We start from the raw sequence: 17,995 nt of genomic DNA on the forward strand, positions 1-17,995 counted from the left end.
GAGGACCCCAATGAACCAGCTCCAGAGTTTCCCAATTAATTACCGGATTATGGATCCGGAGCCAGGGTAGACCAAGAATGACATTTTCAGACAGGTTTTCCATAACTAGAAAAGAACACCATTCTTCATGCATAGCTCCTACCATAAGCTTTATCTGCGGGGTTCGGAATTTGATCAACCCTGCCTGTAGAGGGGTCAAATCCGCACCCGACATCTGGATAGGAGTGGACAATGGAATCAATGACATGCAAAACTGAGAGACAAAATTATAATCGATTAAATTAGTCGCAGCACCTGAATCCAAAAAGGCGCGACCAGTGCAGGAAACAGACTGAAACTTAACCGTACAAGGTAAATACATTCTAGACACAATAGGGAGTACCTGAGCTCCTAAGCAGTCCCCCCGACTACTGCTTAGGAGCGGAAGTTTTCCTGCTGCTGCCTCTTGGAACAGGTGTTGATCTGATGATCAGGACTTCCACAGTAGAAACATAGATGGCGTCTTATTCGATGTTGCTTCCGCTGTGCAGGAGAGATGCTATCCAGCTCCATGGATTCCAATTCTGGACTACCTGGAGACGGACTGGCCGCTGGCTGACAGTCCGAGGACACCCGAGGTGATCGCCTGGATCTTAGGCGACGATCAACTCGGATGACCAGAGTCATAGCATCATCTAATGTCTGAGGCTCGGCATAAGCTAAGACTAAGTCCTGTACTCTGTCTGACAGTCCGGACATAAATTGGTCTTTTAGGGCGCAGTCATTCCATTGAGAGTCAGTCACATACTGTCTGAACTGGGCACAATAATCTTCTGCTGTCCGTTTTCCCTGACACAGAGATCTAAGGTGGGAAACTGCAAGTGCTCGCCGGTCAGGTTCGTCATAAATCTGGCCTAAAGCAGAAAAAAAAGCGTCAAGAGATGAACGGGATGGAGAGTCAGGTGGGAGAGAAAAAGCCCAATTTTGCGGATCCCCACGCAACAGGGAAATTACCACGCCCACCCTTTGAATCTCTGTGCCCGATGAACGAGGGCGTAAAGAAAAGTAAAGTTTACAGCCCTCCCGAAATGAAAAAAAATTTCTTACGGTCACCAAAAAACACGTCAGGGAGAGGAACCTTAGGTTCAGGCGTGGGTGGCAGTGGATCCTGCCGTGGAACCTGCATAGATTCCTGAATTTGGAGACGGGAAGCTAGATCCTGAACAAGCTGAGTTAGGGTCTGGACCTGAGCGACCACAGCTGACAAAGGCTCCATGGAAGGAGAGAATGTAGCAGGTCGGATACAGGATGCAGACCTATGTGTGGCCAGTGTTTCTGTTAGGATTGGTACACAAAAGACAGGGGATAGTGTGCCCTGAGCTTGCCCCAACCTCTGTCCCTTCCTATAGCCCCCCCACGCTAAACCGTGGGGCGACTACTTGAAGACTCGAAATATTCTGGGTAAGTGCGGGAAGGGGAACACAAACAGACTGACAAACATAAAACAAAAAAGAATCGTAAACAAGCCGGAGTCACAACTAGAGGGTACGTCAAAAGCAGAATCAGTAAGCAAGAGTCAAAGTCCAAAACTAGCCGAGTTAGCAACAATATAGATACAGATACAGAGCAATACAAACTAGCAGCAACCAGGTGGAGAAAGGGATTTTCAAACACTGGCACTGGTGACTAGTGAAGCTGCAATTTATGCAGCCAGAACTCCACCTCCAGAACCTGATAGGTGCTGGACAGCATCTGGGAATTAACCCCTCATGGTGCAGAAACAACCAAGCACCAAGCAGAGGTTCAAAGTCCCAGCCACTCCTAGACAGCGCGAGATCTTAGCAGCCGCTGCCCAGGACGAGAGGTGGAGTTTGCGCGGATACGCGCCGGGGTTCGGAGAACGCTGCTGGTACCACCAGAAGAACCAGAAGTCCCAGCAATCTCCCTAGCGAACCTGACACCGAGTTTCCTTAAAGGCCAGCTGTTCCCAGGATTCTCTGCCAGATCTATAAACTATGGTGAGAAGAGAAAGCTTCCTTTGCCCTGTGTTTGTTCCTATCCCATTTCTTGTTCCCGTTTCTTCTGATCTCCTGTTGCTGATCTCAGACGTTTACATTGCATCTCTACCGCCTGCCCTGACTACGTGCCTTATCCTACTATGAGATTGCCCGCTGTATCTGTACCTCGAAATTGACCGTGGACTAGCTGCACCTGTGGAATGACCTGGTGGCACACTGCTACAGAAAGTTCATCCCGCTTTGCGGCAGGCTCTGGTGCAGACCAGGTCCCACTTAGATTAGAGTCCCAGGTGTCGGCTAGTACCATCTCCCGCAGTGGTCCAGAGGGTCCACTGACCCTGAACCCTAACACTGCCTCAAAGGTTTAATACTGTGTACTGTATTTATCTTTGTAGCCCCAATGTTTGTTCAACTTGTGAGGCTTTTATAGTTTGAAATTGTCCCATTCTTGCACCTAATAAGTCCCAAAACAGAGCATGCTAGACCCAGACTTACTTTTGGGGGCTACTATTTGGGACTAAAAAGTCGCACATCACAAAAAGTTGCAAAAGTGAGACTAAACAGGCAGCTCATCACATGTATCACAAAGGAGAAAATCTTAAGATACTTTGCAATGATTAAGTATCATGGAAAATTATTTTTCTTTAACCCCTTAAGGCCTTTTTTCTTTGTGAGCTTCATGAGGGCTTCTTTTCTGTGTAACAGATTGTACTTCCTAGTAAGGAGATTTAATATTCCATGCCATGTATCTGGAAAGTTGGAAAATAATACCAGATGCAATTATATTGATAAAAAAAAACATATTTACTGTATTTTCTTATGGCCTCTGTTTTTATGACTTTCAATGTTCAATCCAAATGTCCCTTTGTTCTTTGGATCATTATGATCAAAGGGATTCCAAATTTATATAGGTTTTATTATGTTTTATGAAATGTTTAAAAACCAACTATTTGTACAAAAAAAGTCTCTGTTTCACCATATTTTCTGCTGCAGGGTTCACCGTCGATAGTAAGAGCCTATTATTTGCCGATGAGATGCATTTTTCAGATACATTTTGGGGCATCTGTAACTATTTGATGAGATTTTATTAACCCTTTTTTTTTGGAGTAAATGAAAATGATCAATCCCTGTTACCACTTACTTTTTGGCTGTTCTCCATATCATAAAAATAATATGTTATTTTTATTCTATGGGTCAGCAAAATTATGGCAATACCTACTTTATATTGCTCCCCCCCCCCAATTTCACTGAATAAAACTAGAAGATCTTGTTTATTTTATCATCAATATCTTTTCAGAGACATAAGTGTTTATTTTTCAGTTGACAAATCTGGTGAAGGGCTTATTTTCTGTGAGAGGAGTTGTTTATTTTAGCTGTTTCATTGTGGGGCACATAACATTTTTTGGTTACTTTTTAGAGCATTTTTTAAGGGTGTTGATAAAAAAAAAACATTTTCAGAGAGTTTTCAGAATACTGTGCGGGTCCAATAGTGATTTCCCCACAAATATGTGGGGGAAAGGTGGTTGTGTATTTGTGTTTTTTATACTTCACTGCTGGTTCAAACCCAAGAAGCTGCACTGCAATACTAATGCAGTGCAGACACATATGCATAAAGTTTACAGTGAAAGCAGGAGTGATCAAGCAGCCCCAAGACACTTGGCATATTTCGGCGCTTCCATGACGAGGATCGAATCAACCTGAGGGGAAGCACATTAGGTGCAGCGTAATGGTACGTCTGTTTGTGGAAAATATAGCTTAACTATACCCCAAAATGTTGTCATAAAACATTACTTCTAATTCTTCTGAAAAAAAAACCCATGTTATTATGTTTAGCAGTAAGGAAAAACACAAAATGTGTCTTCTCCTGGTCCTAATTAGCCTCATATTAGATTATCTTGTTTTTCAGGGATGTGGATCACTTTTAGCTTGTTACTGTGCATGGCTTATAAAATACAGTACATGAAGCTGCTAATATCTGCGCAACACAAGATGATCAAGATTTTTATTTTATCTTCTTTTTCCCACCTGTATTTGGACTTGATTAGCTTTAACTACCGTACAAAATATGTAATAGAAAAATACTGATTATATGTCAATGAAAATGAACTCATTAGCTCACATAGTGCCTAGTGCTATATAACAAAACAAGTATAGCACAATGACCTTTAACCATCAGGGGTTTTGGATTTATTTAGGACCTTCAGCCACAGAGAGATAAGCCAACGAATACTGCCAGCTGAAAAGAAAATCTAGAAATATTGTCCTTGAATCTTGTAAATCCTCAGCAAAATGTGATCTCCAGATTGCTGTTTGCTCTTCAGATTAACTGAAACCAGAATAATCTTATACTCAAGAAAAGGCTAAAAGTGCTTATCTAGCTGCCAAGTGTACAGCAAAGTCAACACTAGGCTTTGTCTTTAGAATTTAGAGGTAAAGCAGGTGAATGGACAGACATTCTGGTTAACAGCCCGAGACTTAACAACAGCATGTTTTGCCTTCTGAAGTCAACGTAAGCTTATGTCAACCACAGTTCAGCAGCTAATATGAAATAATGTGCACCAGCTTGAGTTTTAAATACTCTGCCCGATCGGTTTAGCCAACTAGGCATATTCCTGCAACATAAAATAGGTTGCAAAAAGAGTGAACTCTAATAGAGGGATACAGTATCTAGATAACCTGAACTTGTAAGAAATGAGGATTACCATACATACCTCAAGTATAAGCTGCTTTTTTTCAGCACATTTTTTGCGCTGAAAAATCCCTACTTGGCTTGTACTCAAGAGTCTATATAAAAAATAACTTAGTACTTACCTTCCGCCGCTCCCCACAGATCCTCTTTTGTTCGCACCTACCAGGTTCTTCTCCTGGCATCTTCTGAGCAGTGCGGGCGCAGGCATGTATATGCTATGTGCCCATATACTTACTATGACACTGAGGTGTCGCTGCTACGTGACATCATCGTCGCGCAGCAGTCACCCCGCAGCACCATAGTAAGTATGTGGGAATTGCGCATAGACGTGCCTGTGCCCGGGCTGCTTGGAAAGACAACAGAAGCCACGTACAGAAGAAGCCGGGCAGAGCAAGGAAAAGAGGACGCGTAGGGAGCGCCAGAGGGTAAGTACTAGATTTTTAAGGGGCTTGTTCTGGGCATAATTTTCCTGGGGCGAGGGCTGTGCTGGGTGCTATTTTATTTGGGGGACTATGTTGAGCATTATTTTCCTTGGAGAGCTGTGCTGGGCATTATTTTATTTGGGGGGGTTGTGTTTTTTACTATGCTGAACATATTATTGCTGAGGCGGGAAGTGCTTGACCACTTATTACTGATGGGGCTGTGCTGCTGGAAATCTTATTACTGAGGGGGTTGTGGTGGGCATTTTATTAAATTGTAGTGTCTGCGTTTTTAACCCTAGGCTTATACTCGAGTCAATAATTTTAACCAGTTTTTTTGTGAAGAAAGTTATGCTCGGGTCGGCTTATACTTGATAGGTTCACGGCTCAATCAATATTACTTTTAATGTTATGGCTTACTGGTAAATGGTAGTGCAGACTAGAGTATTTACCTGCATAACGAGGACCAGTTGACAACTTATCCATATGTTTAATTGTTGGAGCCTGTATGCTGCTCTTAGATTTGCAACAATCCACTACAGTCTATTCAGTATATTCTTTTTATAACAGCAGAAAGGTGAAGTAATTTTAAGTAGGTATAGTCTTCAGTTGTATGCAAGTTTAGCATTAGACCACTGGATAAAAGAACACTTGTGCACTTCTTCTTTCTTGATAAAATAAAAAGACTGAGTAAATGAGGAATAATATGCACATATAAAGCAAAGAAAATACAATTATAGCAAAAGGTATACTGAGAACAGGGGGTCAAGGCGATAACAAATTGGTCATTATATGCTAAGGGATGCAAAAGCAGGCCTAAAAGAAAAAGAAAATTGTGTGGAATTGAGGCAGTGTCTGTTAAGCTACAGTGTAGATGTAAGTATAAAATGCTCCACAAGTCTTGTAATTGAGAATATCCATCAAGAGTCTGACAGCTATTGTAGCATTTCCAGGAGCGATAAAACCTGAATTTATTTCACTTCGGCAAAAGGGACCGGTATCACCTTCTGGCTGCTTTAATGAAATGCCATAAAACTTCAGGGAGAGAAAATGTGCTGTAAAGTAATAAAAAGGTATTCCTAGGTAGATTGTTTGTGGAAACGTTATACTACAGAGATGCTCCGGTGGGGTAGAAACTTAGAAGCATGGCCTACTAAATGCTGAAATAAGGACATCAACAAGGAGAGGGAGGGTAGAAATACAGTGAAACAGGATTTTAATTAGCTTTATTATATCATATAATCACAACTCAGCACATATTTAAAGACTGGGGGTTGAGATCTTATGTACTGAGTGTTGAGTGTTGAGCTTATGCTGTAGGCTTCAAATGTGAATACAGGAGAATACACTTTGGTCACAATGGTATAAAGAAAGAAGAACAAAATAAAATAATTGAAAAATTATATTAGACACCAACAAAAAATGTTCCTGTTACAATGGGGGTAATTCATTAAAGGGTATTCCCAAGTAGACAAGTTTCTTATATGTACTCAGGATAGCAACATAACACATTCTCTAATTCACTGTTATTCACAAAAATACATAATTTCACAGATATAATTCCAACCTGTCTATATCAGTCCTGGCAAACACAATTTCATTTGCCCCTTGACACAACCCTGTAACTTCTGACTTGGGGTTGGTGGCCTCCATCTTGGATTCCTGTGTGACTAAGTGCCGCTGAGATTTCTGTCTCACTCTGCTCCGTACCTGTAACCCCGCCCCCTGCAGCCCAGGAAAGAGCTCACAGACACTCACTGATTTACTTCCTGCCAACACCACATTGTGAAGAAAGAGAAGCTCCAAACTACAAACTCCAGGCAAATAAGTAATACGGGGGAAGGGGGTGGCAGGCATATATCTGTGAGAACACAGTTGTAGCAGAGCTGACAGTGTAAAAATCTGTCAGCCTCTGTCTGTCATGCCTCAGTGTAATAGGCATCTCCAGCATCTCAGATCTGTCTCATCTCTCTTTCTATGTGTCATTGTGTCAGAAGTCAGATGAAAGTGTGTATACACCTGTACCCTGATAATGTAACAACATTGTCACCCCACAGAACTACATAGATCATTTGCCTGCTTAGAGAGTTGGACTTGCTGCAGTGGGGTACCACCTGGTTGTTCCACAGGCCCTGACTGTGGTGAACATGCAGGTATTGTCATGTTCATCCAGCCACCTATTCCCCCCCCCCCCCCAGCCTCAGCTTAATTGGCCTAATTTAACTAGATTGTTTGCAAACACAGCATGTGACTGTGCTTCAAAGACTTTTGCAGTCAGATCGACTCCATGCATCCCCCCCCTCAAGTTCACACACAAGTTCACCGGCCTATTCCTAGTGAAGGTAAGTGCAAGCTCCGCAACACATTTTTTTTTAAAAATGCGGCCGATGTGCCAAAATCCGATCCCGTGCGCCAAAATCCTGGGGAAATTCAGGGAAAATTGGCGCAAATCGGAAATATTCGGGTAACACGCCGGGAAAAAGCGAATCTGGCCCTTAGTAAATGACCCCCTATGTCTGTGTCTGAGCACGTCCTGGGGCGGTGCAGAGATAATGCAGTGTGAAACAGGAGCATCTATTCATGAGAAGATTCTGTCTTGACCAACCCTAAAGTCAAAAGATTAATGGTCGGATCCCAGGGCAACTGGAATTGTGTACACCAGGACTGATAGACACAGTTTGGAATTATTTCTGGGAAATGCTGTAGTTTTGTTAACAATAGTGAATTAGAGAATGTGTTATTTTGTAATCCTGAGTATATTTAACAATCTTATAACTAGAGATGAGCGAACACACTCGTCCGAGCTTGATGCTCATTCGAGCATTAGTGTACTCGAAACTGCTCGTTGCAAATATTTCGCAAGCTCGAGAAAATGGCATCTCCCGCCGTTTTCATTTTTGGCGGCCAGAAACAGAGCCAATCACAAGCCAGGAGACTCTGCACTCCATCCAGCATGACGTGGTACACTTACACGTCGATAGCAGTGTTTGGCTGGCCTGATCAGGTGACCCTGGAATAGACTAGCCCCTGCCTGCGCTGCTCGCATCATTCTCTGTCTGGATGCCGTTAGACAGAGAGCTGCTGCTGGTCAGTGTAAGCGTAAGGGTGTTATATTAGCTTGCTGTTAGGCAGGAGTGAGTCTTCAAGAACCCAACAGCCCTTGTTAGGGCTAGAATATATATTTTTTTCTTTGCTTGTGGCTGGGCTTGCTGGAACTAGTAGTGCAGCTAGTACCATATTGTGACGAATTTGCAGGGAGACTTGCGAACATTCTATTTAGCTGTTAGTGACACACATATCCATCTCAAACACCTAGGTGGGACAATTTAATAGGGGTTTGATTGAATTAGGCACAGTCTGCCTTTTTTTTTTTTTTTTTTTAAACTGAAAGTTATCACAGGCACAGCACAAAATCCTGTTGTGTGCTTTAAGTGTAGGTTAGAAACTAGCCATAGCAATCATCATCATCTTCTGTGGTTGCTGTGTGATTTCTTCTGATCGTTTTGTTAAAAAAAAAACACAAAAAAACAACCCCCCCCAAAAAAATTTACAGTTTACACTTTAATTTTGAAAATGTTGAACCCGAGGGCTAGAGGTAGGGGTAGAGGACGAGGGCGTGGGTGTCCAACTACTGCAGGGGTCAGAGGCATCGGATGACCAACTGTGGCCACACCAGGATCAGCAGGGGTTACCAGCTTAACCACCACCAGTATGCGCAGGCATATGAATGCTAAACACCCCACTCAATGGAACCAAGGCCATTCACCTCCGGCCGGGCACACCACTGTTCCCCTGTGTCATTTGCTGCCTCTGCAAGACAGCCCCCTGCCCAGGACCCTGGCCCAAACACCTCCCGTGCGAAAACCACACCTTCGCCTCCACGATCCTCCACAGCATCCACCAATGTCTCCATGCGCAGCGTTCAGCTGTCTATACCCCAGACACTGGAACGCAACAGGAAATACAGTGCAACCCACCCACACGCCCAAGCCCTCAACGTCCACATCTCCAAATTACTCAGCCTGGAGATGCTGCCCTATAGGCTGGTAGAGACCGAGGCCTTTGGCAACCTCATGGCGGCAGCCGCCCCTCGGTATTCGGTCCCCAGCCACCACTACTTTTGCCGTCCCAGCCCTGCACCAGCACGTGTCAGACAACACCATCTGTGCCCTGACCAATGCCGTTTCTGACAAGGTCCACCTGACCACAGACACGTGGACGAGTGCTGCCGGGCAGGGCCACTATATATCGCTGACGGCACATTGGGTTAACTTGGGGGAGGCTGGGACCGAGTCTTACCCTGGGGCTGGTCATATACTGCCGACGCCGAGGATTGCGGGGCCTACCTCGGTCCAGGTCTCTCAGGCCAACTATGCCTCCTCCTCCGAATTACCATCCGTGGGCAAGGCGCCATCAGTCAGTAGCTCTAGGCACAGCAGTGCCGTCGCTAAGCGTGAGCAGGCGGTGCTCAAACTGCTGAGCCTAGGCGATAAAAGGCACACCGCCCAAGAGCTATTACAGGGCATCATGGCGCAGACTGATCTGTGGCTGGCACCGCTGAACCTGAAGCCAGGCATGGTTGTGTGTGACAACGGCTGTAACCTGGTGGCGGCTCTGCAACTCGGCAGACTTACACATGTACCATGCCTGGCCCATGTGTTAAATCTCATAGTTCAGCGGTTCCTCAAGACATACCCCAATCTGTCTGATTTGCTCACGAAGGTGCGCCGCATCTGTGCGCATTTCAGGAAGTCCAGCACAGATGCTGCCACTCTCAGGGCAGCCCAGCACCGCCTCCAACTGCCCACTCACATACTGTTGTGCGACATGCCCACGAGGTGGAATTCAACATTAACCATGTTATCCAGAGTTTACCAGCAGCGCAGAGCGATTGTAGACTGCCAGATGTCAACTTCCACCAGAACTGGTAGTCAGGTCAGTCAGCTTCCTCAAGTCTACAATGAGGAGTGGAAGTTGATGTCTGATATCTGTCAAGTGCTGAGTAACTTTGAGGAGTCAACACAGATGGTCAGTGGCGATGTCGCCATCATCAGCCTCACCATCCCGCTGCTTGGCCTGTTGAAAAACTCTCTGGTCAGCATGAAGTCGGAATCTTTGCTCTCGTCACAAGAGACGGGGGAAGAAGATTCCCTTGTTGATAGCCAAAGCACCCTCAGGTCTGTTTCTCAGCGCATATCGGAGGAGGTGGAGGAGAATGGTGGCGAGACAGAAGAGGGGAGCATTGCTCAGTCCTTTACTGTTCAGCGTGTCTGGGCAGAAGAAGAGGAGTTGGAGGAGGAGTTGAGGGGCCAATGAGGGGAGTGAGTTGCGATTCCGGCGCATATGGCAGTTTTCATGCTAGGTTGCCCTCGCGTTCAAAGAATTTATTCCAGCACCGATTACTGGGTATTCACTCTCCTGGACCCACGGTACAAGCAAAATCTTTTCACTCTCATCCCTGGAGAGGAAAGGAGTGTGAGAATGCATGAATACCAGGCCCTGGTGCACAAGCTGAAACAGTATTTCCCTTCTGACAGAGCTAGCGGCAGAGGGCGTACTTCTGCGGGACAAGTAGCGAGGGAAAGTAGGCGAGCAGGCAGCTTGTCCAGCACTGGCAGGGGTACGCTTTACAAGGCCTTTGCCAGTTTTATGTCACCCCAGCAAGACACTGTCACCTGTCCCCAGTCTCAGCAGAGTAGGGCTGATCTTTACAGAAAGATGGTGAGGGAGTACGTAGCTGACCATACCATCGTCCTAAATGATCACACAGCTCCCTACAACTACTGGGTTTCAAAGCTGGACATGTGGCACGAACTGGCGCTGTACGCCTTTGAGGTTCTTGCCTGCCCTACCGCTAGTGTGTTGTCTGAGCGGGTTTTCAGTGCAGCTGGTGGCATCATCACCGATAAGCGTACACCCCTGTCGACTGACAGCGCTGACAGGCTGACGCTTAGCAAGATGAATAAAGCCTGGATTTCTCAGGATTTCCATTCTCCACCAGGTGAAAGAAGCTCAACCTGAATAACCGCCATAACCAAGCCAATTACTTATAAGAACAGTACTACACTTGATCTTATACAAAAGGCTCTTAGAAGTGCTGTTTGTAGCCCCCGCCTGCTTTGAAAATTATAATTTTTTCAAAGTAAACGCTTCTGGCCCCCAGGCCCATTTTGGGTGGGGAGGAGCCGAGAGACAGGGGCTTGGACAGGCGAAAGCTCGCCTGGCAGCAGACCGCCAGCTCCATCTTAAGATTAAGCAGCCTCAGATGTATCCATGCATACTGTCCCTGCTGTTTCCTGTCCATTTCGCCTCCATGATCCTCCACAGCGTCCACCAATGTCTCCATGTGCAACTTTCAACTGTCTATACCCCAGACGCTGGAGCCCGAGAGGAAATACAGCACATCATCCCCTTATCAAACAAGCTGTGTCAGGCAGAATTTTCAGGTGTTTCACTAGATACATAATGGAACTCGGCCCATCTGTCGCCGCCATGCTGGAGACCTGAAGTTTCAATCATAGCAGCGCAATATGGATGCCCCATACTGTCTCTCTTAATCATGGAAGTTGTCTCCATGGCTGCCTCCACATGTCGTCCCCTTATCAAACGAGCTGTGTCATGCTCATTTTTCGGGTGTTTCACCAGATACATTATGGAACTTGTTCACTATGTCGTCACCATGCTGTGTTATCGACTAAATATACCGTCCACCTTTTGTTCACATAGGAAATCATTTCAGCGCTTCTTGCTCACCTCCTTTGGTTCCTCCCTGCCACCTTAACCAGGCAAAATACTGATACATACAGTGCAACACGTTATCCTCGCCAAAAGGAATTTTTTTTAAATTGGTTTGAAGCCTGAGTCCATTTGAGGTATGTCGCCATGCCACTCTCTAGCCTGCCGCTGCTGCCGCTGCCTCTGCATGCTGTCTTCTATAGTGTCAGGGTCAATTATTGGATGTTTTAGATGCTATCTAGCCTCATTCGCTTACTCTGTGATCGCCATGCTGTTGTCTATAATGTTGGCATAATGGTGCGATTAAGCAGCCTCAGAGGCATCCATGCATGCTGCCCCTGCTGTTTCCTGTCCATTTCCGTGGTGTGTCCATCATTTTCTGAGGTTTCCAGGTGTTTTGCCAAGCTTCCCTGTGCAGACCCTTGGTCCCCTTGAAAAATGCTAGAGTCTCCCATTGACTTCAATGGGGTTCGTTATTCGAGACGAGCACTCGAGCATCTGGAATAGTTCGTCTCGAATAACGAGCACCCAAGCATTTTAGTGCTCACTCATCTCTACTTATAACCAAAAGATGAATTGCTAGGAAAACCACAACACAAATGGAGTCCCTACATATTTTCAAAAAGGTCTCCCTATATATTTATATTGCATTTTAATGAACTTTCCTTTCCCCATCAACTTTTTCATGATTTTATTGTGCATGAACTCAAAAAAAAATATGAATTGTTATTTATTAGTATGTTTGACATGTCGTAACAATCAAGGTTTTTCATTCAGAACTCCACTATTGAAAGCAACAGTGGCTAACTCCAAATTTCCCTGTTAAGTACCAGAAAATGGTCCAGGCAGAGTGTGTAACATACGTGGATAATGTAGATAAATTCTATCATTTTTCATATATAATTTTATTTATCCAAACTCAACATCCCTCTTAAAGGTTTTTTTATATAAAGTTATGAATATTTTATGATCAGTTCTGTACTTTGAAGTAACTGTTACATCCCATGCACTAATATACCGTATTTTTGGACTATAAGAAAAAATCTTGCTAAAAAGTGCCTGCGTCTTATAGACAGAAGGTCTGGACATGGTAAGAAGAGGGGAAGAGGGGAAGAGGGGAGGAGGGGAAGAGGGGAGGAGGGGAAGAGGGGAAGGGGGTAAGAGGGGAAGGCAGGAAGAGGGGAAGGCAGGAAGAGGGGAAAGCAGGAAGAGGGGAAGAGGGGGGTTCTGTGTGTACAGCTGAGCTGTGTGTGTAACTGTATGGATGAAGCAGGGCTGTGTGTGTAACTGTATGGATGAAGCGGAGCTGTGTGTAAGTGTATGGCTGAAGCAGAGCTGTGTGTAACTGTATGGATGATGCAGGGCTGTGTGTGTAACTGTTTGGATGATGCAGAGCTGTGTGTGTAACTGTATGGATGAAGCAGATCTATGTGTGCTGTGCTTTAGTGCAACCAACAGGGATATTTTAATTGTAATAAAATATATTTTTCCTTTTTTGGAAGCCTTAATTTGGGATGTGTCCAATAGTAAGAAGCGTCTTATAGTCTGAAAAATATGTTAATTATCTATTTATGGATCCTTTATGTATGGTTTGTGTTCCTTTTATACATTTCAGTGTTTATTCACTTATGTATACCTCTTTTATTTGAGATTAATTTTATTTCTGTTATGTAGATTATATTTATTACTCATTTCTTATTTTTCTCTGTTTCACTTTTTTATGAACAGTCATTTAAACATGACTGATAAAGTGGTATACTCTCCATCCTCTTTTTTTTCAGTACTTTGTAATTAAAGGGGTCGACCGACTGTTTTAGCAGCCGGGCTGTGAAGCGCCGGTACAGGAACAAGCGGGAGCTGAGCTTCCATACCCCTGTAAACAAACAGGGGCACGGCTCCGACAGACTGTGGCGCAGGACATTGGGAGCAGTGGAGGAGGTGAATACAGGTTTATTTTTTTAAGAAACCCTCCCCAGCCTGGTTGCTAATTTTTTAAGCTGATGAATAGCATGGTCCACCCTTCAAATGTTCAGTCCACAATAAAAATATTTTTAATACTATCTTGTGTATCTACTGCCTGATGCAGTAGTTTAAATTCTGCCCCAACACAGCTGTCGATCCTTGATCCCGTTATATTTAGCCAACTAAATTTACAGATCAAAAACATTCTTAAAAAAACACTTTTATTGTGAAGCGCCTCACTATAAGAAGGTAGGCCCACCGACACCCTGTGATTACCCATGTGGATGCTGTCTCACACACTAGTCAGAGAGACAGTCCCACCCATACCCTCTATCAAATTTTAAACCTCTTTGATATTATAATTAAAATGTGGTCCCACATACAGATTCCACACCAAGTTAAAGGGGTTGTCCGGGAATAAAAAAATGTTATGTATGTATTGCTGAGTGGGCTATATACTAATATATCTTTTACATTCAACTACTCCGGCACTCCCGTTCACCTGGGGCACTTCCTATCACTGCTGTATATAAAGCTCAGTGGTGACGTCACCATCACAGCAATGCACGCCTGCTAGCAGGCATCAGGTGACCCATTTTATTATACACAGCTGCCCTGATATGATTAAAAACCTGCATACATATACACATCCCCCCGGGTATTTTATATACATTTCTCCCATATACTCTCCCAACTACAGCCCATCTAGTTACTTTACATAATGAATGTGGCCAGTACTAAAACAAATCTAAACTAAAAATCATTCCATGCTGAAATACATATGGATATATGTAAAATGCAGCTGTATACCTGCATATGTCTGCCACTGCTGTTATCCAAAATAAAGTGTTCTTTTTTCTATGCAGTTATATATAAAAAAAGGAATATTGTCAATTGTGAAATATGTACTAAAAATATATATATATCTCAACAACAATTATGTATATATGTATATATATATATATATATATATATATATATATACACAGCATTTCAACCCAACAGCTTTACAATATAAGTTGCCTTACAATTGAGCTGCAATAACACGTTTTTGCTATAAACTTTTTACAGAGAATGAACATTTCATCAGATGGATAGTACTATATACTTTTATGTTATGTGGCATCTTTCATGCAGAGTATCAGAAAACACATTTTACTTGAAGTAAAGCACAAAGCCAAACAGAAATATTAGGGCACCTGACCATAAATATCTGGAGCATTCAAGCAGCTCTCTGCGAGGACTGAATATTCTTACCTGAGAAAGTTTTCTGCAATCGGCTTTGTTTGTGGACGCGGCTAGCTTTGTGAGGTTTTTGTCTCTTTTTTTACCCTGACTAGATTTAAGTGCATACGATACAGTTGGAAAATTCTCCATATGGATCTTAACCTGTTCACGACCCGTGGCGTAATAGCACGTCACGGGTCGGCCGCGGGTGCATGGAGAGGGCTCATGCGCTGAGCCCTCTCCGTAGCCGGTAAGTCTTTGCTGCATATTGCAGCAAAGGCTTACCGGTAACACCTGCGATCGGTGCCAGCACCGATCATGGGTGTTTTCCCGCTGATCGCTGCCGGCGGCTTCAAAAGGTTGGGCGCCGCCATCTTTTCGAGGATCGCCGCTCCCCGTGACGTTATCGGGGAGCGGCGATCCGTCGCGATGGTGGCCTCAGGTCTCACGAAGACCCGAGGCTACTTCGGGTTAACCCATGCATTACAATGTGCTATCAGCACATTGTAATGTATGAGTAGTAAAATACACATATACTGCCATACTGTAGTATGGCAGTTTATGATAGGATCGTACAGACAACCTAGGGTTAAAGTACCCTAGAGAGTTTGAAAAATAGTAAAAATAAAAATAAAAAAAAAGTTAAAAAAGAAAATTATAATAAAAAACCCTAAAAACTCAAATCACCCCCCTTTACCTAGAACTGATATAAATAAACAGTAAAAATCATAAGCACATTAGGTATCGCCGCGTCCGAAAATGCCCGATCTATCAAAATATGATAACGGTTTTTCACTGCGTTTAACCCCGTAACGGAAAATCGCGCCCAAAGTCGAAAATGGCACTTTTTTGTCATTTAAAAAAAAAAAATTCGATTAAAAGTGATTACAAGGTCGAACAGTCCTAAAATTGATAACATTGTAAACGTCATCAAAATCTGCAAAAAACGACACCACCCACAGCTCCATACACCAAAGAATAAAAAAGTTATTAGCGCCAGAAGATGGCAAAATCCCCCCCAAAATTTTTGTACAGGAGGATTTAATTTTTTAAAATGTATGAAAACATTATAAAACCTATGTAAATTTGGTATCCCCGTAATCGCACTGACCCAAAGAATAAAGTGGACATGTCATTTGGGGCGCACAGTGAAATCCATAAGATCCAAGCCCACAAGAAAACGGCACAAATGCGTTTTTTTACCAATTTCACAGCATTTGGAATTTTTTTCCCGCTTCCCAGTACACGGCATGGAATAATAAATGCCATCTCTATGAAGTGTAATGTGTTATGCATAAAACAAGTTGTCACACAGCTCTGTACATGGAAAAATAAAAAAGTTATGGATTTTTGATCAAGGGGAGTGAAAAAAAAAACTGTAAAAACCTAAAAAAGGGCAAGGTCCTGAAAGGTAAACTGCAAAATAAAGTGTTGATTTCTTTTTTTACTACAAATAGAGCCTCATGCTATCCCAATAAAAGGTAAATACCCGTGGGGTTATATCTTCTGGAGGAACAGGGTTTTTATTTAATTTTGACAATGTTCTTTAGGTGAAAGATTAGATTAGTGCAGATATCTGGTGCTTGAGTGACAGCTCCCTATTTCCCAGGTTAGGGTGTTTAACACCTAGCAAGGTCGACCAATGATCACTGACCATGCAGAGTCCTGTCTCATGGACAGACCACAGTGCCAGAGATGGGATTCCTTGTATCATATTGATATATGATGTAAGGGCTTCTTAGTTCCCTACTAAAGAGCAGCGCCAACAGTGTGATCATTAAAATATCAGACAGCAAGTGGGATTCCTAAACATTTCCAGCTGACCGGCTTCTTGAATCTGTTGCATTGAACCCATGAGCATCACCTCTAATTCACATTATATATAGTAAAGAGTGGACCTAGGCTGAAAAGTTTCCGTCTGTACCGTGCTGCTGTTCGAGATCCGAGTCTGTGTTGCTTGATTGGGTGCTGAAGTACTCAGAGCATGCCTGGCATAAATCATTCCTAGATTGTAAAACTGCTCTTGTCAGTGAATAGTATCCAGTAATACCTAGATTGTAAAGTTGCTCCTGTCAATGAATAGGGTCCAGTAATAGATGGCCCAGAAGCCCTGGAATAATGGCAAATGGCTGGTGATCCGCTGGCATTTTTGATTACTTTCCCCTTTATGTGTGAAGGGAAGTGAGGCTGGCAGCTTAGCGGGCTGGCAAGGGGCATTATTTCCCTGTGGGCTGCGCAGAAGGGCCTGTGACATTATCATACACCCGTGCATGAGCAATAACCCCTTAAGTCTTGGAACTGATATCAGACAAAGGCACTAGATTAATGTAGGGAATGGATGCATGTAAACTGCAAACAGTATTGGGGATGGAACTGACCCCTGTGCTAGCACATATTTTGCAGGAACTGGTGAGGAGAATAATGAGCCAATGACAGTTACATCCAAATATGCAAAAATATTAAAGCTAAAAATAAAATATTTAGTGTTATAATATGAACACATCTCCTGGATTGTTTTGATTGGCAATGCTATCAACAGTTTCCTTCAGATGCTATTACATGAAATCTTGCCTCATCCCATCTTACTTTCACAGCTGAGTTCTTTCACACCAGTGTCAAGGCGAGTCATTTTTCATACAGTAGATAACAGGCTCACACTTTGCATGCTATCCACTGCCAGGCATCATATCCTGAGAGGTGAACAGACCTAATGCAGAGTGACAGTTGTATAGATGAGAGCGTGTTCTTCATGATCAGTGGCGTGGAGTCTTAACATGTTGGCCTCGGGTTCTGCAACTGTGGCGAGTGTGCGGCACGGTACTCCACTAGGTTACTGCTTAACGGAGGGTTTATTGTGCATCACTTGAGATAAATAAGCTGCACTATCTTATGTGCTGAATCAGTATTCTGACCGAATAGTAAAATGCAGCCACAACTGTTCATTCCTAGTTATTCATTCATTAGCT

The sequence above is a fragment of the Engystomops pustulosus genome, chromosome 8, assembly GCF_040894005.1.
Source record: "Engystomops pustulosus chromosome 8, aEngPut4.maternal, whole genome shotgun sequence".
Lineage (NCBI taxonomy): Eukaryota > Metazoa > Chordata > Amphibia > Anura > Leptodactylidae > Engystomops > Engystomops pustulosus.